The sequence below is a fragment of the Ammospiza nelsoni genome, chromosome 2 (genome assembly GCF_027579445.1).
Source record: "Ammospiza nelsoni isolate bAmmNel1 chromosome 2, bAmmNel1.pri, whole genome shotgun sequence".
NCBI lineage: Eukaryota > Metazoa > Chordata > Aves > Passeriformes > Passerellidae > Ammospiza > Ammospiza nelsoni.
In genome coordinates, this window is record NC_080634.1 from 74,899,405 (window position 1) to 74,923,526 (window position 24,122).

The 24,122-nt window shown below is 34.4% G+C and overlaps 1 long non-coding RNA gene across 2 annotated transcripts; it reads right to left on the minus strand.

Moving 5' to 3' along the window:
- Positions 1 to 4,337: 4,337 nt before the first annotated feature.
- LOC132070360 (uncharacterized) lies at positions 4,338 to 23,882 on the minus strand. Of its 2 annotated transcripts, none has more exons than XR_009417959.1 (3): positions 23,784 to 23,822; positions 13,089 to 13,156; positions 4,338 to 4,773 (listed from the first exon to the last, which is right to left on the minus strand). It is a non-coding gene; the product is annotated as an uncharacterized LOC132070360 (long non-coding RNA). The 2 variants fall into 2 exon arrangements; XR_009417960.1 differs by lacking the exon at positions 4,338 to 4,773 and adding an exon at positions 9,434 to 9,647 and having other exon boundaries at positions 23,784 to 23,882.
- Between the last annotated feature and the right edge of the window lie 240 nt (positions 23,883 to 24,122).

Consider the following 24,122-nt stretch of genomic DNA (forward strand, 5'->3'; position numbering starts at 1 on the left):
ACTAGATAATCCTTTATGTCCCTTTCAGCTGAAATAGTTCTCTTCTGTTCTATTCTATCCTGTCTAAAGCCAAATCTCTACAGTTTTAGGCTAATGCTTTATGCTGGTGAAGAGTGATCACTGCATAAGCTGTTGCCTGGGCAACAAGCATGAGCAAAAATAATAGCTGTACCTGAAGTAAAGATTCACTGCACTTGAATAAAACTCCCCAGTATAGTTTTCTTCCCCTAATCTCTAAACTCAGAGCATAGAATCCCAAGTATGTGACCAGTCTCTGAATCACTTGCTTATTTTCAAATCGCTGAACCCTTGATGTAAGCAGTTCTGGAATAGGTAGTAGGTTCTCTTGAACCTCAATGTTGTGAGGGATATTCATGTATAATGAAAAATTTGTTTTTGTTACCAACTTGATTTACGTATTTTTTTTTCCTATGGCTTTGCAACGAATAGTACAACGGGTTGCATTACAAATGCCTAGAGTAGAGAAAAAATTATACCATTCCCTTTCTACTAATTATGGATCCATCTGCATTAACTAATGTCTTCAAATGTTAGGGTTTGGACAGAGCTTGAGACTGCAGTCTTCTAAATTTAGTCATGGGATCCAGTTTGCTAATGCTGGCAAGTCACTGATTCAGAGAGCTACACATGTGACAAACTGTAGATATTTACCTTAAACTGGGAGATCAGATCCCTACACAGTTAATTAGAGAATAGTTTCTCAGAAGTATACATAAGAATCAAATGTCATTGGAAACTCCTTAGGGTATTTGAGACATTTTCATTAAGCTAGACCTGCAGCTCATCTCTGCTGTCAGAGTTTGGCAACTGAAACTCAGGCAAGATAGTATTCTATGTCAAATTGCATTTAAGACTAAGGCAGTTTAGGGACAATTCATCTAAGCCCTACATCTGTAATAGAAGCTTAAACATTTATATTCAGAAACTTACAGTTAGATATTTGGAGTATGGAGGTTGAACCCATCTTGAAAGTTTATGACATTCTTGTCCAAAAACATTCTGTACTTTCTAGTTCTTCTGAAATTTTACATGACAACCTATAAATTATTAAAAATATGGGTGTGGGTTTTTTGGTTTTGTTTTGTTTAATTCTTGATCTGATTTGCAATAAAAACAATTTTTTATTTGTTTGTTCTGGTTTTGGCCAAGGACAGAGTTAATTTCTCGCAGTGGCCATAACAGGGCAGAGTCTAGATTTGTGTAGGCATGGCCAAGAGCCTAATTGGTATGGTTGTTCCATACCATTTTATGTTATTGTGTGGGGTAGGGGACTCTCTTGCTTCCTAGAAGAAGGGTGTCCCTTTCCAGATAGGAAGGAAGCATGGTGGGAATAGGGTCTCTCCAAAACTGTTTCATTGTCCTGAGCTTGGATCCTGAGTATCTTAGATCCTCCCTTTGTACAATTTTGCAATTAGAATAGTTGCTTTTACTGTTCGTTTTCTTATCTTGTTGCTCTTTCCATTTAAATTGTTCTTATTTCAACCTGTGATTTCACCTTTTGTGCCTCCAATTCTCAGCTCCAACCCCCAAGTGAGAAGGGAGTGGGGAAGAGTGAGAGCAAGTGTTCCACACCTGGTTTGGAAAACTTTTTGAGAGAGCACTGAACTGGGGAGTACCATTCCGAAACCACAACATTCTCCCACGTACTAAGAAAATAACCTCTTAACTTGAACAGTCTAGATTCATATTTTGAATTGAGATAATAATGTCCTTCACAGACAGCTGGCCAGAATAGAATGATCACATAAATATATGTCTGTACCCAAGTCCACGTCAGTTTCAATTAAGTTTCAGGTTGATGGATTACACTTCTAGTTTTTCTCATATCCCTATGTGATTGTTTCCCTTGCATCCTCAATCCAAGATGCCATGCTTATTTCACCCCGATATGGTTACTAAAGAGGTCTCATATCACATCCAACTAGAAGGCAAAACTCCCCTTGCTGCAGAGGACTAGTAAGGTTGTTCAACCACCTGACCAGTGTATGTTCGGCACAATACTCCAAACACAGAATGACTTCTGTTCATGCCTTCTCTTGCTTGTCTCTATTCAAGCACTGTAATGCTACTTAGAGAGAAACACATTAACCTCTCTCTAAGTTGTTCAAGGAGAGGAGTACTGCATCACCCTAGATGTGAATATGGGCTGCAAGACAAAGAGATAACCCTTCTCACTCTCCTTAGCTTTCTTGTAGCCATTTGTTCCTGCTGTCTTCCTTGCATCAGGATATGCCATAAAAATTATTCCTAGCAGATGCAGTACTGAAATGTTTGTTTCAGTGAAAGGCTCCAAGGCTCAACAGCTCTGCATTCTTGAGACAAAAGCTTTTATTATAAAAAGGACTAATGTTTTCCAAGTCAGCCCAATGGATGCTTTTGAAAAGCAATTAAAACATAATAATAACATAACCAAAAAGTCTAGGATCTCTCAAATAGTTGATGGTACCAGCAATCTTTTAAAAATGTAATTGAGAATTTATAATGTAACTTAATACCAGCATTAACATGAAATTAATGCTCATTTCCCCTAATGAAGACCTCTGCAATTTATATCAGTTTTCATTAATCTCTTAAATTTGTTATGATAAATCTCTGTGCAACTCATTATTGTAACTTAAATTCTCTATTTAGTTATCTACAGTAGATTTGCAAAATAGTGTATAATTTTTTAATTTGCTATTTTTATTGTTCTTTTGGCTGCTGTACAAAGGATGAAAGAAATTTGATTTTTGTTTAGGATCTTAAAACAACACTACTCAAAATTACTTGATGATATAGCAACTGTAAAAAAGGAAATAAATGGGGGAAAAAAAGTAGGGTCACCTTCTAGTCCTTTTAGTTAGCTTAGATTGGATACTTTATCAAAGCTGCTTTCCTTTCTTGTCCATATTGCATTTGGTTTCTCCTTTGTTGCTTTTTTCTTCATCTGTACATTTGAAAATCTTGGTTGTTGTAAGCTCACTGTTCTTCCAGCAGACATCTGACATTAATAGCTACATCATATCGTCCTGGGCTTCACAATTGTCAAAATAAAGGAGTATCAAAAGGAATTGCCAGCAGCCCTTTACATATCTCAACTTTGTATAGAATATTTTGACAAAGAAAAAAACACTTCTGCCCAGTCCTCAACTGATCAGGAAAAAAAAAAAAATCATTTTCAATTTCTGTAATGGCTTCATGGATGACAAACATTATTTTATTACCCTGAGAGTGAAACTTAAAAGCTAATCACTGTACAAATGCTTTGTGATTTTTGTGATTTTTAAGTTTTGCTTTGGGGATTCACTTTTGCTTTCATTATTATTGTCAGTGTTCCAAGCTTTGAAGAGTTTTGGGACATATGTTAGATCCAATTCTAGTTTGTTGTTTGTGAAGTGAGGCAAAATTATTAGTACTTGAGAGCTGAGAGCGCTAGTTTCTTCAACTAAGAAATTTATCCTAAGTAGAAGAGCATTCCCTTCAGCTTCAGTCTAACAGCCCGTGATGATTTCCCACTACCCAATTCTGAATTATATGATCTTTGCGTCTCTTCTACAGGCTCCACTAAGAGTCATCCCTTACATGGCTCATTATTTACTTTTGCATCCCTTCTCAATAGTGTGGCACTTAGGAAGCTACTTAAGGAATCTCCCTTCCAGGCACAGATACCCGGTCTTGCTTTTTTTTCCATTTTTTTTGTTTGTTTGTTTGTTTGGTTGGTTGGTGGGTTTGTTTTTTGTTTTTTTTTTGGTTTTGTTTTGTTTTAATTTTTCTTTTTTTTTCCTGAAGCTGTATATATACTATGCCTCTGCAATCACTTGTCAGAGAACCATGTTCATTCAGTGTGATCCTACTTAATAAACGTATACCAGAGCTATCCTAAGTTTCATTATTTAACACTTGGAGCTGATATTGTCTTCTAAAGAATATGTTAATGGATTTAAACTGAGTTTAAACTACTCAGTTGTAATTATTTCAATGATGTAATTTCCTCTCCTTCTAAATAAAGCTTTGAACTCACATGAATGAATTATACTTGTCTATACTGAAAGGCATAACTCTCACAGAGATTACGATATTCTTTTTCTTAATAACATGTACTTGAATATTAAAAAACCCAATAATTTGTGTGTTTTCATTGTGTTTGCATACCTGTGGTTTTATTTCTTTGACTGAGATTTATTCATTCTTGAAATTTTAGCAAGTTTTCTCCTATGGAAGAGACAAACAGCCAGAAAAAAAGAAATAAAATATCACTTCAAAAGATACATGTGATATTTTTAGACAAAGCAAAACACTTTAAAAAAGTTTAATTAGTGTGATGATCTTTTGTAGAAACCAGAAATACAGAGTTTGCAAGCTAGAGTGACAGGGTCAAATTGAAGAGACATTTAGTAAATTAAAGCTTTATGTAGGTAAATTAATTTATATCTTTTGACATTATTTTCTTGATTTCAAACAGATTAATAGAGTCACTTGGACTATTACACAATATTTGTACTGAAAGCATGACTATTACAGCACTAAACATTCCATTTATCAGATTCTAGTCACCTTTTAATAAGAAGCTCCATGAAGACAGGAATGGTTGTATGGAGAAAACAAGGCTGGGCTTCTTTAAACATCAGACAAAAGGTAGAGCTTACTGCCTGTCAGTTATGCCATCTTGGACCTAATTCGTATTGTTATTTCTTTTAGACTCTTCACAGAGCCTTTTTTTTTTCCTCCTGCTTTCTATGTTTAAATTGACTGATCTTCCTTAGACTAGGTATCCTGGAAAAAAGCAAGTTGCAGATGTTACCTCAGTGCCTTCTGATGCTGCGGCTCCTGCTGCTGTAATTATTGCTGCAGTTTGGCTTTTAGCCACTAGCACTTGGAGGCTGCATCGAAGTTGCCATGGGCACAGTAAGGTGATCTACTAAGTGAACTAAATGGCCCAATAGACTTGTGGTCATCATCAGACATTCTGTGAAGCCAGGGTGAGGCCAGACTTCATCAAGGACTTTGTGAAAAATACTTTAAAACAGCCTGGTAAAACACAAAAAAAATGTTCTTCCAAACTGTGAAACACAACATGACCTTATTAACAAAAAGTTTCCACCTATTATCTTATAAAATCAAAGCTAGAGGATTCCTAACTAAAAGAGCATACATCAGAAAAAATGAGTATGGACAAAAAAATCATAAATTAAAGAGCAGGGGAATAAAACAATATTTCTACTAATATCATTACAAACTGTCTTAGCATCACAACAGATATAATGATAATTTTGTTTATGTGGTCACAGATTTACTTCTTGGCACTACACATAACCTCAAATCTTATAGTCAGTAAGCTATTTTGCTCTCCTGTTTTCTCAGCTTTGTCTGTTTCTGTTTCAAATGTCTCAAAAGAGAAGGCTTCAAGAAACTTATTTGACTGGAAAATACTTTACAAGGTCATATGGAAGGGGTGGAAAGGATATTCTCTTATTAACAAGCTGCCTTCTGCCATAGCTGATATATGAACATTGTTCAGGCACTTAATTGTTAAAGAGATTAAAATTCTTTGAGTTCCACATATAATCAGTCCAAATTGCAGATTTACAACCTCATTGAATATTCCATCTACAAGGCTAAACTGGTACTTTTTATCTGCCATAGGGAGATGCTGCTTTTGTTAACAATAAGAAAATGCATTTGTAAACACTTTGAGACATTACTATCTCAAAGTCCAATTTCAGCCCCAAGTTGATTCAGTATCCCCAAAGCAGCAAGAATGATCAACATTTTTTACAAACACAACTGGAGAAAAATGCAGATAAATAAAGATCAACACAGTATATTTGTATAATAATAATAGTGCAGCAAAATTACTTTTGCAAAATAGCTTCCTGGATTCCTCTTTCAGAGTTTAGATTAATTCCTTGTATCATCATCATTTGCTAAAATTAGACTCAAATCTTTTATTTCTGTATCTAATTGCAACATATTTTCTGTCTTGTTCTGCTGACGTTAATATTCTTAAATATTTTAATTTCCTATTTTACATTTAACTGTTCCAATGACTGTGTTGGATTAGTGTAAGTTCTAAGTACATTTTAAACCTACTTTTTGTTTATTTATAGGCTATAATTACCTCTTGCAAATCTGTGCAAAAAGATATTGGAAAGTAGAGCTATCTGTATGACCTATTAATTGCAAGATATGGAAAGCTCAGAGCACTCACACTCCTTCCTATTCATTACCCCTTAAGACAGCCAAAATTCTATGTCCCACATGTGCAAGTCAGTGATGAACTGAAATGTGATTCAGTTCAGTACTTTAAAATAAATTTCTGCACATTCAATCCTGATTTTTATAGAACTCTCAAATGTTTCCAAAAATTTAGTAACAATGAGTCAACATAGTAAGTAAAAAAGTAAGATGAAATAGAGATAAATAAAATACTATGTAAAACTTAATTGCTTGAATTAATTTTTCCTAAACATATCACTAATGAAGACATGACATTTAAAAAAAAATACTCAGCATGTATGAAATCCTAAGCAGGAGTTTCTAGCTTTTACTTTGAAATGTTATTTGAAAATTGTAAATTAAAAGTAAAAAGTGGATTTTTTTAAAGAAAAAAATTTAAATGTTATAATGATAAAGAATAAACAATAACAATCTTATACAAGCACATGAACAGTGTAAAGAACTACTATTTATTCATATATTGTTAAAGAATCAAATATAAGGACTTAACATCAATAACCTTAATTATCCTACTTTAGTGAGAGTTAGGCAGAATTCTAGTTCTAGTATGCTACTACAATATCATATTTTCTTGAGAATCTTCATGTCTTAGTTGATGGAATATAGAAAAAGAACAAGCACAAACTCAAAAAGTTAACATTGCAAAACAATTAAAATAAAAAGTTGGAATCAAGGAAGACCCAGAAGATTGCAAGAATAGGACAAGTTAATATTATCAGAGACGAAAATACTGTGCGTTACAAAAATATCAGGAGAAACTATGTATTGATCCTTTATGATCTAACTTACCACTTTATTGTTTTAGAAAGATGTATATTTTTGAGGACAGGTGGTTTAAGACAGAAACTAAGTAGTAGATTAGTAGAAACCAAACTGTAGTGAATATATTTTAAAATTTTAAATAATTGACTTCCAGAAAAGTAAGACACAGTGTGGAGTTACTTCAGAAAATTAGTTCAACCCATGATACATTAAAGGTTCACCCATTCTGCTTGCCAAACAAATAGAGCTAGTTAATAATCTTGTCAACATCAACTATGTGAAAATATAATTAAGTCCCATAAAATAAGTTACCAAATTAAATAGTTATATTTAGCTGGGTGCCTTAAGTTAATACCTTAATTATCCTGGAATATGACTCTCCCAGAAAGTTGCTGTGCTTCGTAAATAGAAATAGAAATGCTTTCAACACAGAAGCCACAGATTAGCTTTCTAACACTTGCAATATTATTTCAATAATATGCTTTGCAAATAGGCATTAGATGTTGTTGTGAACTAAGTCCAGCTGAAAACTAAGCTCAACACAGCCACTCACTCAATCCCTTCCTCTCTCCCCCCACCCTGTTTGAATGGGGAAGAGGATTGAAATAAAGCTTGTATGTTAAGATAAGAACAATTTAATAACTGAAAATAAAGCAAAATGCAATCATAACTGTAAAAAATAAGAGTAATGATAATAAAAAGGAAACAAACAAGCGCTGTCCACCGCCTGCTGACTGATGCCAGTCCCCTCTACCCACACACAGACTGGCCATGTTTCTCAGTAACTCCTCTCCCAGTTTATATACTGGGCATGACCTTCTGTGGCATGAATTATCTCTTTGGACAGTTCAGGGCGCCTGTCCCAACTATGCTCCCTCCAGTTTCTTTTGTGTAGCTCCTCACTGGCAGAGGAAGGGGAAAGAAAGTCCTTGACTTAGGATAAACACAACTTAGCGAAAAACAAAACAGCAGTACTATTCCCATCCCGAATCCAAAACACAGACATCACTCTAACAACTACCGAGAAGAAAGATACCTCATGGTGCCAAGACATTGGGGGGTGCCTGCATGCAGAGAATGGAATCCCACTCCACATGACTCATTTTGGGGTAGGCTCAGCTGTATAGGTTTCATGCAGTCCGTTGTCATTCTACTGATTCTGATGGGTGCTTGGACACCACGCTCACCTACAGAATCTTAAATTTGGCCTGTGTGTAACTACTGAAGGTTACACATGGGTCATTTTCAAGTACTTTAGTGTGTTAGAATAGGCAACATTTTAAAGAAGAGTTTCTGTGTTTTACTGTCATTCAACTTCTTTCCCTTGTAAGAACTCACCAGAATGCTTACCAAGGGTAGGGTTCAGCTGCTAATAGAGAGGTCTTCTCTTTGGTTTTGGTGATCTCCAATGTTTCACCTGACCATACTTGGATTAGATAAAGAGTCATGAGTCTGTTGTATTTGTCAAACTTATACGAATATCCTTGACAACCCGAGAGACCTCAAATGACACTAAATATCCACGTGCGGACTGCTGAATCCTGCCCTTTTAGTCTTACCTCTCTACTTCATTGTATACTGTGGTACAACAAAATCTTTATGTAATTTACATTGATTTTGTATCTGAACAAGGCCCTATATCCACAGCATGGTTTCATATTTTGAACTATTCAAAATGGTAACTTAGGACTATATGCTTTTTCTAAATTTAATAATAATAATAGTAGTAGTAGTCAGAGTAGTAGCATTACAGCATTTTAAAGCTAAATATATATTTTATTATTTTGAAATAAATAGATATTTTATTATTAGAAGTTGTCTAATATTATCCAGTCTTTATTAAAATATTAAACATAATCTAATAAAAATACAGGTCGTTTTACTGTCAAGACCATATTCCTAGCAATAAACAGCCATAGAAAAATAAAGTACAAAGAGCTTTTTCACTTCTAGAATACTGTATGGTCTCTAGAAGAGTTAGTCTGACAAACTTTTTTCTTGCATCCTAATAAGCAATGGGACATACTGAGCAAAAAACCACGAGTAAGGAAAAAATCTCAACAAAGCAAGAAACAGGATTTGTTTAATTTAAGGAAGCAGTTGCTTCTTATCAAATGACAGTGAAAAACACATACTAAATAATGCTTTTGAAGAAGCTGGTTAGAAATGTTCAATTTATTTCCTTAAATGTAAAAGAAGAAAAAATCAAAATAAGTATGAAATGGGCTAAAGGCAAGAAAAATTAATTATTTTTATGGGAGAATTTATCCCTCCATTAATAAGCAGTATTTTTTCAGGATTAAAAATATTTTATAGGGACTGCAGATATACTACAATAAAATTTCTAAAAAGCAAACAGGAATTTCATTTCAAAAGCCCTTTTCAAATGAGATATAAATGTATGCCAAACATGGCAAGAATGTCCCCAAGATATATAAGCATCCTTACACAGCGATAGAGAATAACTGCTCCCTCACTCCTCCCACTTGAGAAGGTGGACTTTTATTCTGCCTTGAATATGCCAGGCTGAAATCTGTAAGCAGTGTGGTAGCTGTCATGAATTTTTATCAGCTTTGTAGCAAAACATTTCAAGCTTACAGTAAGAAGAACCAGGCTGACTTTTTAGAGTTGTTTGCACTGTACTCTGCCTAAAGAAAAAAAAAATCAATCTCTTATTACTATTATCCCTAGTAATACTTAGCAGAATGCAGTTTAGTCCGTACTGGGATGCACTGTCAAAAGCTTTCAGAGAACAGTCACAGCTGCTCAGGATATAACAAACTCACTTATACTGTCGTGGAACAAAAAGCTAACTTTTTGCCTTTTAAAATATAATAAGGGAAAAAAGAAAACCCTTCCAAATTAAAAAAAAAATATCTGCAGAATAATTTTTAAAATTATTTTGAATAAGCATGCCAAAAGGAAATGGAATTTTCATTGATTTGCCAATTTTATCAGCCTGAATTTGTAATTAACCAGTGTTTGTAGCACACCTTCCATGACAAAATTTTTCAGCTTCTTGGGAATTCTGATTTAATTATAGAAATAAATATTTTTTAATTACAAAACTTTTTATTTTTGAATTTTGCATTTTACATACTCCAAACATTTTTTTCTAATTTGCTTCTTAGATAATCATTCTTAGATATGTTAATCATATTTTAAGTTAATTTCTCATCCTATTAGCAACAATTGTTTTGTCCTAAAGTGGGCAAACATGAGCAACAATTGTGTATTTCTGAACTTTGGTCATTATTGGTATTACTAGTTTTTACGAGTAGAAAAATAATAAGAAATTAAAAGAGAAGTTAATTTTTCCATTTAAATCTCTTTTGATCAGGTTTCTCAGAGAAAACTCCCAAGTGTATTTAAACATTTAATACTAAGACTAAGGGAAGTGTCACATCAGGAGCTGCTCTGAGAAACCGTGATAAGAGAGTGGTACTTTTGCAACTCAGAACCTTCCTTTGATTAAAGCCAGTAAATGCTGACTAAAAATTAAGAGAAAGTGTGGTTAACTCAACAACATGTTCCATGTCTAAGAGTTTTTCCAAACAATATTTTGTGTCATAAAACAAAATAAGGAGAGGATAGTAACTGAGAAAAAACATGACTGCTGCATAAAACATCAGGAATTTTATTCCTAAGGTGATTCTTTTTTTTTTCCTGGCATAAACAGGAGCTGCAGTACATGCAAATAAGTCTGGACAACCAGGTGGTCTGGTAAAACACACAAGCTGTATGTTTGTCTTACAGTATAGAAGCATCTCAAGATATCTACTATTAGCTACATTAAATCCCAGTAGTCAATGAGGAAGAGATGGTCATTTTTTATTCTCAGCTTATATTTTTTTTACTTTTTTCTTATTTGATCTTGTCTCTTGATTAATGTTTTTTGCTTAAGTCATTCTCAGGATTCTCTGCTTCTCAATTAAATTTCAGATTACCAAGATCAGTCTGATTTGTCCATAATTAAATAAAGGAGATTGTACAGAAAATTAATTAGAGACATTCAATTTTAAGATAGACAATATTTTGTTCCAATTTATCTTGTGCTCACAACTTCCTCTTAAAGTTTTTGAACTTTCATGAATAAAACCTGAGAGTAAGTAGTTCAAAAATTCTAGGACATGGACAAATTTCAGTGGCAACATCTGTGCATGCACAGATATTTTCAAACAGGGTGTTAATGAAGTCAGAGTTAAATTCTATAAAGCTTCTCAGGTAACTATCTGATTCTTTTGTTAATCAGGCCAGCATGAGATCTTCAAAGTAACTGCTTGGATGCTGCCTTACACAGTGGGTATATTTACTCCACACATGTCTACAACTCCAGTTGTAAGTGTGCCCATCTCTAAAATGACAAGTTTAGCACAATTTTTATCTCTTCTGAATAAACTAAATTAAAAAAAAAAAATCCAAACCAAACCAAAACAAAACCTCAATCATCAGGCTTCTTTACCTGCCATGTCATGAGTCTGGGCTCTGTAAACGTGCCTTAACTGGGATGCCAGCATGCCACAATGAAAATATAAACACGTAGGAAAACATGCTCTGTTAAAAAGAGACAGTAACGTATTGGAGTAGACTGTCCACACCCTAAGTGCTCAAAGAGGCTTTAAGTGCCCTGATTGAACTCAGTGTGAGGCCTTCACACACTCCAGTGATAGTTGTGAAGTGAAATTCAATTTTTTTAACCTGAGGTGTCCAACTGAGTTGTAAATATCTATATTTGAGCTGATTCATCTGGCTTTTCTTAATAACTAGAAAAAGTCTGAAGTATGATCCAGTTGCTTAAACAAAATAAGTGCCATTTGAGATGTCCTGGAGTATCCTAGAATTTCTCTCTGCTTCTAAAAGTCATGAGACCTCTGTAGACACTATGATAGCTCCTGTCTATGTGCAGGTGTATGTGGTAACTTACAGAATTGGAATTTGCACTGCACATCACTGAAGCCTGCCAACTCCTGTTCTAGCTAATTGGGCAAAATGCATGATTTTTTTATCATAGCTTTAAGTGTTTATTTTCCATAAGAAATTAAAATATTTACCCCCAGGTGGCCAATCTATGACATAGAGACACACCTGTAATTTCTTCAATTACTTCACTCACCCTGTCTTTGTTATTGCAGAGTTCACGATGTCAGGTAAAAATTGTAATTCTATTTCCCTCGTGTTCTTATCTTAAATAATTTTGGTAGCTATTCTCAGCACAAAATTGCCATGTTTTAAATTGTCCTGTCTTATTATGCATCTTATAGGCAGCTTGCATGATTAAAGGCAAATTCACGTGCAAATTTAAACCTTAGCATCGAGATATGTACTTGTAAGGATTTGTATCAGAATCTTCTTGGAGATATCTTTTGGTCCAGACTTAAGTGGTACATAAGAAGAACGCCTTTACCCTGCACAAGCCTCACACTGTTGCCTGATATTTAGGTCCCTCTTCTGAAAGGCAAGACTTGTGCCCTGGACTCCCTAAGAGCTCAGTCCCTAAGATTTTGTCTCACTGTGACTGCCTTAAATGTTATTTTAATCACCAATACAAACCATACCTTAAAACAATCAACTGGATGCTGTATAGATGTTTCTAGGCTTTAAAAGGTCTAGGTGCTACTTTAGGTTGGATTTCAGAGCTCCCATGAACATTGATGAAATGCATCCCACTTGTCATGGGCTCAGGAGATGGGTCAAAGTGGACCAGGAACCAGGTGTCCACCAATTCTTTTTATTCATACTGTCTCTATGTGCCTGTATTTTCTAAACTGCTGTAGAGATTTTAGCCCCTCTGGGGCTGGAAACCTTGTAAAAGCATTTTCTCTTTGAGGTACAGTGTATAACTTGTTCCAAGCTGAGACAGAAATACAAGGAGAAAGTTGCTTCTAGCAATATGTTGCCACTTCAGAAACCCTGAAGTCTAGCTTGACTTAGGTCCATCTATACTAAAATACAGTAAGCATTAAGAAGGTAGATTTAGCTTTTTTATTAGTTTATTTCCTACTTTAAGGAGGTTACATTTGTTCTAGTGGTTCAGGTAAAGGTGAAGATGAAAACAAAAAGTGATTTAAGAAAATAGGTCAAAAAATTACCTGCATGATAAATAGAATTCTGAAAGTATTTTTTTCAGTTCCAAATTCTTTGAGATCAGAAAAGGCACCTGTAACAATAAATAAAGAGTTGACAAACATTTAAAAGTTTTATTCCTTTCTCAATCAATACTCTTTTTAAAATAAATCCAAAAAATTAAATGAGGGAATAATTTTTTCTGTTTACCTTCACATAATGAATGTCTTATTCAACAACACAATGCCAGTTAAAGATTCAGATAGCAATATTCATATCTAGAGTGGCAAAGCAAGTTACAGAACATTAACCAGGGAAAGCTTTAGAATTTGACCCAGCAGAAGTAATTACTCAAATAAAAGTCAAAATATTTGTTGCTGAATTGCCAAATACTTTTAGATGGGAATTTCAAAGTTGTCTGGAGCTACTATTCCACAAGTAATTAGCTCCTGCAGGGAAGAGAGCATAGGTTTCTTCTGCCAAACACAGAATTCCTGCAGCATCTGATGGGACTGACATTACCAATTGCATACCATTCTAACACACCTGTAGTTCACCCATATGTCCAGTAGGCCGCTGTTATACTTGCTCCAATCAATAATTAATCAGAACTGCATCATTTTCAATAAAGTTCTCTTGCTTTTCCAATCAGAAAGCAGTAAAGATATGTCAAAGTGTATTCTACGGTGTATTCTTTGAAATGACACAAAAAAAATGTTCAGATTATTTTGACAGAAGTGTTTCTCTCTCTGTTTCTAATACTCTCTATGTACTGTTTTTCCTACTAGGTCTGAGGTTAGAGATTCCTCTACAGAACAAATTGTTTTGACATTTGCAATACTGCAATCAGTCTGCATCTCATCAAATAACAAGTGATTGTGTATTAGTCATGTTTAAAGAAGATCAAAAAATCGGTGAAGGGTCTGGCGTACAGGTTTCACAAGGAGGAGGGAGGTTGTTTTTTTAATCTGAACAAAAGGATGCTCAGGGTGGATCTTATCACTCTGCACCACTACCTGAAAGGAGGCTGTAGCAAGGTGGGGGTCAGTCTGTTCTCCCAGTGACAGAATGTGAGGAAATGATCTCAGGATATCTATTCCGAACCAAATTAATTGTACTATTCTATTCTACTCTACAGTTCTGTGATTTTATTATTCTATAATCTCAAAAATCTGAGTAAAATCACATTATTATATCAGAACTTACAAAATATCTTTAATATTACACCTTAAAAGTAATATTTGAAGAAATACAACTTTTTTGCTTTATCCAGAGTAAATCCAAGGCTTTAAGTTTATGAGGGAGTTCAAAGCCCAGACACAAAAACAAATTCATGTTCAAAAAAAAAAGGTTCATCTCTATTCTATGCATAAAATTCTGATCATCCCACCCACTGTGATGTAGAGAGAAACTAGTGCACTTCATTTTTTTGCTTAACATACGAATGTAGATTCTGTACCCGATACTTATTCCTTTTTAAACATGTACATTTTAAAATATTTTATCTTAAATTGAAAACTTGAATATGTAAAAGTGGAGGTAAAAAAAGATTAAAAGTTATGAATGATTAAAAAATGAATGATTTTTACCTCCATCCTTTATTCTTATGATCATAGTAGTGATTTCATTTGAACTTTCATAGATTAAACTTGGCTTACTGAATTCATGGAGATAAAGTAGCAATTCCACACTTCACCTAAAATGTTTTCTACTAAACATAACAGTTCTTTCAGCATAATTTTTTGTAGGATAGCCTAAATTTCAGAACAATTTCCTGAAATATGTCTTTTTTATCTGGTAATGCTGAAAATTCTTGTGTTTTCATTTGTTCATGAGTTGTGTGTACAGCTGTCTACATTAAAAAAAATCAGAATTTCACGATTTAGCATTTCTTTGTGTTCTATGACAGTTGGGAATTTGAATGTAAGAATAACATTTTACATTGGTAGATGCAAAGTTTTTTAACAAAGGTGCCAAGGATGACTAAATCAAGTAAAATCAGAGTGAAATCTTGCAGTTTGACTGACACATAGCTAGAGATGAGAAGTGTTTATATAAAATTGCATCAGGTATTTTAATAGGGGAAAGCAATATTCAGAGTAGATGTCATTTTCTGAAGCTTTGCGCAGCAAAAAAGTTTGCAGAATTCTAAAACTGGAGTGGAGACATTCAGTCTTATAAAAAGTGACTGGCTTGTTCCTCTCACTTTGTTGGCTCACTTTTTTTTTTTTTTTTAGTTTTAAACTAGGTGTATCTCAACCCACAAGTTTTCTCACTTTTGCCCATCTGATTCTCCCTCCATCTCACTGTGGGTGGTACTGAGTGAGCACTTGTGTGGTGCTGGGTTGTTGGCCAGGGTTGCACCACTACGTGTGCAAAGTGAATATATTGATTACTCCCCAGATCCATAACATTTAGATTTAAGCGTCAGTAACATGAGTTAGGACGAGGGAAGTTAACAACAAGCACGAACGTGTTGAAATGGTCAGCTCAAATACTTCTTTTCAATGAGTAAGCATAATCTGCTTTAATTACCAAAGACAGCTTTAATTTCCTGTAACTAACCTTTGAGGGTCTCATCCTTTTGATACCAGATGCATATTATCTGCATTCATACAGCACCATAAATAAGTTAGTTCGTTTCAATTTCTTGAACAGTTCAAAAGCTATGTAGCATGTATATATCTTTTTTTAGTCTTTGAACTTTTTTGAAAGCTATTTTACACTGTCATTATCCTTCCCTGCCAAAACTGTCAAGTTGCATTAAAAATGAAAGAACACACTTCCTTAGAAATGAGGTACTTGTTGTTATGAAAAGGGAACAACTTGACCTTACTAATGGGTCAGCGAGAGCATTAGCAGAGTGTTTTCAGATATGGAAATGTACAGAATATTTGTTATGACCTTTTCAGACTTCAAGTTCATATTATTGATTGAGATCACAAAACAAGAAATACAGGAATTTAATAAAAGTAAGAAAAAAAAATCATATCTGCAGCTGAAGTTTTAAAAGAAAGCAAATTGGTTAACCAGCTAAGGTCACCACCTCTCTATCTGTATTTGATGAAATGCTAAATTAGCTTTCAGTAGTGAACCACCCGAGTAAATACTTTTTTCCATTTGCTTCACTATTGAAGTTCCCCTACATTATTAGCAGAAAGAGGAGATATGATTAAGAGCTTGAAAGAGGAAAGTTTATTTTCCTCTTCCAGTGCATAGCTAGAAAAATCATGGAAGGGGCATAGAGTTATTTGCTGTAGTATGTTATAAAATATGGTATAACAGAAAAAATGAAGAGCATGTCCCTATATTGCTTTGCCTTTTCAGACAATGGAGTCCAGTTCATCTTTTAGCAGGTGTCAAATATGCAAAATTTTTATCCAAAGCATAGCTTTTATTCCATTTTAGACTCAAGGAAAGACAATCATATAAAAAATTAATTTTCAGTCTCCTTTTTGTCTCAACAGTAAACAATGAATGACTCAGGCTGCTCTTTTAAAACAGATCACGAGCAAGCTAAGTGTTTTACATATGGTGTGTATTAAGGAGTATGTTATATGTATATGTTGATATATATACAGACATACGTACATAAAGTATTATATATATATGTATGTACATGCACACCTATATGCTATTGTGCAAATCATAATTACAATGAAAGTAATATCACAGAATCAAAGTAGGAAAAAACCTTTAAGATCATGCAAAAAAAGGAAAACACATCATGTTATTAAGCTTAAAAAGGAGATGCTGCTCTGCTTTTCAGTCCAGGTATGAGAAAAAGAAATGGAGTGATTTTTTTAACAGCGTAGCTGAGCTAATGCAATATATTCACCCATATTAAGCCTTTATTTGCAAGGTGAAAATGCTCCTGTTGCAAGCAGTATAAAATACATTGGGCATCTGCAGGGGTGGAGTGAAGCTGTTGTCATTCACTGTGTGATTATCCTGAATAAAGAATGACTCTTTCAAATCTGCCATGTATTCCTCCTTGAAGTTCTGACACGCATAACCCTAGGATGATGGATAACACATTGGCTATGGTTGACTACATTAACAGGGCAAGAAACTCCAAGACAAATTTCAAAAGTTCTTCACCAGTCAGTCTCCCGAGACAAGATACTCTTCCGAAATTCCATCTTCATTTCACAATCTTTTTTAAAAATAAAATTTTTTTATGTTTGCATACTAAACTGCAGAATCACAAAACCGTAATTCCAGATATAACTAAACAATTAACAGATTACGGGCATGTAAATTATGTTTCATCTGTGTTTTTCTGCCACAAATAATAAAAAGTAAGTTTTTTATAAGCTTGCAAGTCACTGCTGAAGTGTCACTTCCCTGAAGGAGAGTTTGCAGAGCTGTATGTGCTGCAGTAGGCTCAGAGCTGTTGGAAAACTGATAGGAAATTCTCTGAGGACCTCAGTTCTGAAAGGAATTTGTTTTCAAGAGCAAGTATTGTGTGTCTCCCTGTGACAGTGGTGTTCATAACAGAACCTCAAAGCAAGTTTGGGGGAGACAGATAACACAAAATCCAAGGTACAACAGGAGCAATGAGCCTACAAACCATAATGCTGGTCAAGGTCTGACCCAAGTCACACATGGAAGAAATGATCATCATTATTGTTATGCAAATATGACTATAAATTAATCGTCTTCTTCCATAAACAGTGGACAGCGAGAGCCCACTGAGCTTTCCTGCACAGCTCCAGGCTGCACGCCAGGATCTCTCCCTGAGCAGGGACACCTCCCAAGGTTACTCTCTGAGGAAACGGTTTTTAGGAACAAGCTATCAGCAAAACTTTACTTAATTTACCACAAATTTGCACCATGATTTTAATGTACCTCTCTTTCCTGTTTTCTTCTTTCCTCCTTTATTCCTGACACTATATTATATATCAGAGAAATTATTTTGTTTTTTAAAATGAAATGTTCATTAAAAAAATCCAAAGTAGTGGAGAGAGGCAATATCACAACAAACGCTTCCAAGAACCTTTAGCTACAGAAAAGAATTTCCTTCTCTGAATTCCAAACTTGTTTGTTTCTCTTCCTTGATTCTGACTTTTTGTTTAATTTTCTGCCATTGCTGAGGCATCAGCTGTTTTCTTGCTTATTTGTGCTACAAGTATATAACTATAGCTTTTCAGGCAGTGATTACAGTGCTCTACTGCAGAACTGTGATGAATAATCAGGGCGCTCACTGTAGAGCTTACTGAGAACCAGAAAAAGGTACTGTGAAAATACTGTTCTTTTTTTACATATCTATTTTTTAAAATTCATTTAGGCTTGAAGAAAACTAACCTTCACAGACTGGAAATGGCAACTACTTGAAATCTGCAAATAGAGCAGCCATTTTAGTGTACAGCACTAAGACTTGATTTTAAGAATCAAGTTAGTTCTTTGAAAAATCCTTGATGCCTATGACTGTTTTGAAAAATAATTTTGTCCTGCAAAATTAGAACCATTTCTGTTCTTTGTATAATCACTGTGGAAATGACATGCTGGAGAAAATTATTTATAGTCCTAGAGGTAGGTCCTGTACTCAAAAGCAAACCTCTTTGTCATAGGTGGCCTAATCATGTCATGTGTACCTAAAAAGTCCACACAAAAAAAAAAAAAAGAAAACAAACAAACCCCAAGAAAGAAACAAAACAAACAAAAAAACCAACAAAATCAAAACAAAAAAAACCCAAAACAAACAAAAATCCCCCACAAATTATAAGACTGTATAAAAAATATATTTTGGAATTAAAATGAATGTGAAATTTTTACTTAGCCTAATGACTTAAGTAAACAAGGTTTATAGAATCAAGAATGGAAGGAAGTACATATCTACCTGTACAATATTTTCCTTCTCATTACCCTGGAAAAAAGTTCTAGATTTAAAAAAAAAATTAAAGAAGGTTAAAAGGTAGAGGAGAAAAATAATTTTCTGCAGTTTTGTAATGAACAGCTTGCCAACAAGGAGAGAAGTAAGTTTACTTCCAATAATTTTTCAATTTATTTTATTTCTTTTAAAAGTTGATTATGTTGATGAATCCTGCAAAAGGATGTTGGAAGTTTACAAAGACATAACTCAAAATTAGATTATTTTCACGGACAAGTTTGACACCTTTAATTTTATTTTAGTTCATTTTCCTTATGTAAATAGTATTCTTAAAGCCAGACTGACTATTTATTGGAAGCAACATTTACAAGAAATAGCTTTTAATCTTTTGTTGAATAGCTGAAAAGAGTAGTTCAATTTTCTAAAAATAAAGTCATTATTAAAAAAATCATTAAATTATGTTATATAGAGGTGCGGTTTTTTTAGGATTACGCCAATGGCTTAGCTAGGTTGTGATACAGAAGCATGTCTGATGAAATAAATAAGGGACAGTTGGAAATAATGTCAGAAAAGAAGATGGGATGGTTTCTACTGCCAAATAAAAGCCCTTCTAGAAATGTTTTATTGTCTGACATTTGAAATCAGTAGACACTGATAATGATAGAATATTAGGTAACCAAAAAAAAAATAAAAAAACAAGTTCTAGAGTCTGGTTTCTGGACTGCCTGAAGCATGGAGTCATTGATTCTTTAGCCCAAAGCAGCAGCTAGAACATAAGCAAGAACTCAGAAAGGGGAATTAAGAGAGTTCCCAGCCTAATGCGCAATCAAGTACAACTCCATATTATCAGCCAACAGTTCTCAAAAGGAAGGAATTCTAGTATCAAACTTCACTGGTAAAAGGAGAAGGAACAGTGTGATATGCTAAATCCTGACGCCAGATCGGAAAAATTGTGAGATTCAGACTCTAAACATATGCAAGCAAAGAGCAAAAACACCCGAGGCAAGCTTGGTCAAAAAGAAACAAAGATATGTCAAACACTTGAACTGCTGACAGTTGTCCTTGAGTTGTTTATAATGGCTCTTTACCACTCACTCTGAGTGATTGATCACCTAAGTCACATTAGTTTCTGCAACCCTCTTTTGGATTAATGAAATAGTTCAAACAGAAGAAACAAAGAATAATGAATAGTAAATAAACTCCAAACTTTGGTTTAAAGCTCATGAGGTGGTTAAAGTCCTTCCTCCAACTGGCATAAGGAATTTAAGGAAGGTCACACAGAGAGCCTGTGACAAACTGAGATTGCTGCTTAATCTTCAACTAAAAGCTGTTTTATGTTTTATAAAATTGCATATCACAAACTGGAAACTGTGGCATGAAAACTGTGTATATCTTTTGATATAGAAGTGTAAAATAAAATTGTTTTTGTTAAGCTTGTTAAACCTTCTAGTGTGGAAAACAGGTGAAACAAAATACCAAAACCTGGAAATTACTGCAAAGTTCCACATGTATTTCACTTTCAATGTCTTATTTTTTGGAAGACATGTTACTTATTGCAGCATTCAAAATTATTTATACAAATAAAAAAAATAATACACCAAATTTAATGTCATGTAACTATAATTTGGCTATTATTTAAATTATTGGTTTGCTAAAGAGAATTTAACCATCAAATTTAGCTGAGTAAAGTGATATGTACAAAACTGAGTTGCTCTCCTTTTTACTGTGCAATGGCTCAAAGATATTAGGCCCGAAAGATTTGTCATTTCCTGTCAAACAAAAAGATAACACACTATCATTTCACACTATATTTATCTGTATCATCTTTTATTACTATGTAGAAAATTCCTCCTTGCTATCAAAAAGGAATTTGCTCGGAAATATTGAAACAATAGACCAATTAATTAGTATCTTTTATACAAATTCAAAGTTGCTGTTTAAAGATGCACATAGGCTTCAAAAAGTTATATTTGTGTTACATAGAAATCATTACTGATAGAGAAAATACAGTGACTACATCTTTTATATGACCATTTTCTCGTCCTTTTGCTTTCTCCTATGCTTCTTAAATGTACACACAAAACTCAGGACACAGAATCAAAAAAAGTTACACTCATTTGGGGGAAAGTTAACGGATATAATTAAGCATTTCTACAGATTTTTACTGCCTATCACAGCCCTTCTGCTTTTACACTCCTAATCAGTTAAATTTAATGTATTTTGTAAGGAACTCAGATGGTTTTTTATTTGTCTGTATAAACATAGTGTATGGTGTATTTGCACCACCAAACTATTCAGCTAATCAGTCAGCTGAGCAAATAAGAATGGTAGCTTGTATAATTTTGGATCTATAACTTGATTGAGCTATTACATGTTCTCCTCATATTGTTATAGATGACTATTTACATATTTTTCTTATTTTGGAGGTTAGATATGCTTCTGAAATGTAGCTGCTTGAATTAGTTATATTTCTTTTTTTAATAAAAACATCACAAAACCGCCCATGATTTGGAGAAGTGTGCACATCTGCCCTTTTAGAGGTGGACCTTTATGAACTTCTCTTTGCACCTCAATCTTTGTATTTTACTCTTCACTTACTGACCTTTAGGTTATGCAATACCATGTTCATCAGTTCCAAGAGCTGTGAATTAAATTACTCAGACAAAATTAGGTGCCATTCAATCATATACTCCCACATCCCTTCAGGAATCACCACAGCTACCACAAAGTCGTAACAGTTGATGCAGTTTATGAGGGAGAACGGCAAAAGTGGAAGTCAGGAGAGCACTTCACAGCAATTTCATTCAACAGGTTATTATTCCCAGAGTGTCACAGTTAATGCAGAGAAAGAGTATTCAGGGAGGTACAAAATGCAGCCTGGAGCTAGATGAGTTGCTCTTGCATGGTTTGTTTTTTTCAGTATTTTCTGCAGAGTAACAATAAAGAGGCAAAAATTTGCATGCAATAAAAAGAAGGGAAAGGAAGTCTCACTTTTTGAAATGAATAACTAAATGACTATTCCCTGAGGTCAGAACTTTTTTCCTGTGATTTTTCTTTTGCAGGATATAGAATACAACTTAATTAATACCATGACTATATATCACCAGCAAAAGTTACACAATCAATTTATAAACTTCTTGGAATTAGAGATTAAGAAACTTTATTTTATGCAATAGTATAGAACATCTAATAGTCTGAAGGCTCTGGGATAAAATGCTTGTTTGAGATTACTGTGGTGGACTTCTTTTTTTCCTAATGGAATAGCAAGCAGAGTTTAGAGAGGTTTGAGATGTTAAATTTGAAACACTTTTTAAATTATGATACAACATTTCTGAGAAAGGAAAAGAATTATACTGTAGTTCAAAATACCAAGAAATGTGTATGACAAGAATGATCTTTTTTCATTTAAGAAATAAACTGTTGAAATATATTTGCTGTATTTTCCAGCTACTGAAGGCTCCTTCCCCTCAACTTCAAGTCATCAAGAACACTAACAATTCTTAACATGAGAAATGTTTTGGACACATAGATTTCATTGTTAGTAATTTTTTATCCTGTGTAAGATTTTTATGAGATATTAGATTTTCTCATAATGTGTAAGAATCTACAATATTTTATTCACAATTTTTAGTTCTTAACTCTGTCTTGGAACTTAAACCCTGGGTGTTACAGCCCAGAACTTACAAGTGCCTTAATTCTGCAATGAATTTTGCTTTTAGCAAATAGAGCAGTGAGCGCTCCATATGGAAATAGTGAATTTCACAGCTGAAGCTCATCTACTGTTCTGCCTTTTAGCAACTAAATATAAAAGCTGTGAGAGTGTCTAACAGAAACATTCCTGTCAATGCATGGAAGGGAAAGTCAATATTAAGTAAAAAGGAACTGAATTTCACTGGTTGGAAAAGAAAAACAGGGTATGTAAGTGGGAGTAGGTGCAATCAGTGATGTTTACATCTACATAATTAAAAACTGTTAGTTCCAAAGAGGCACAACCCAAAAAAAGTTGTTCTAAATAGTTGGTAAAAAAAGTCTTCTAACGAGATATCTTAAGCATGATTTTTATGATGTTTTGTTGCAACTGAAGTAATTATAGCTACCTTATAGATGACTTGATTAAAATTTATAGCAAAATATGGAATATATCTATCTCACAAAAAAATGGTATGCCCACTCTGAATGTTGCCTTCCACTGAGAATCATTATTTATGCTTAATTTAGGCTGAAAAATAATTAATAAGTCCCATTTAGAAAACAGTTACACAGCCATATTTAAATCAGAAGAAAAAAAGTAGATCTAGAATTTTTTGGGAACATCAATTTAAAAATCACATTTCTGTCATCTTCTCTCTACTAACACATGAGCTGAGATATAGATGATGGAAAGGTGAAGAGATAAAAGAATAGTCTCTTTCATTATCTTCATCTATTTATAGAAGTACATAGACAATAAAAATATCTAAACTATCCCTTGTCCCCTCCAAAAAATGGAGTTTGTAAGTGAAGTGCCTCAAAACTTCATCAGGATAGTATTTTTTTCCACTATGGAGCTAACTGTAAGGACCCAAAAAACCTTACTAGACAAGCCTCTTAAAAGGGCTTAAGGTTTTTCGTGCACTCAGAGTTACACACGTGGGAGAAATAATGACACAATACTCCTAAGAGCTCAAAACAACAAAAAGAACTTCATTGGAAAATCAGAGAAATTCGGCAAAAGTTTAGAGCAACATTAAATCAACATACAATATTTCACAAAGCATTAACTCAGACCATTCAACTCAGCAAACTCCATGCCCATCTGATTTTAAGTTACTTAAATCTTCAGGAGAGAATTAGGAGATGAAACAGAAAAAAAGACAGAGAAGGTATAGAAAAGAACAAGTATAGCTACCACTCCTGTTTCCAAAGGTGTTCAGCTGGTAGACGTTCCAGGAGGCAGCAGGGTCAAGACATGTGCTTGCAGCATCTCCTGTGTTTAACACCCTTTGGCTTTCCTGGGCCCTGCCCCCAGGTGGGGCTTTGGTCATTTGGCCACTCAGGAGCTGGGACAGGGGCTCCAGGGGCAGGTGTGGAGCATTGCCCCTGCTGTGCCAGGGACTGGTGGCCACTGCAGGGATGGGGTGCAGGCCTGGAGAACGTGGCGTGTGCAGGGCACTGCCTCACCAAAGGCAAGGCCTGACCTTGGCCCTTCTCCCACACACATTCATGGAAGTTTTCAAGCCAGCAATCC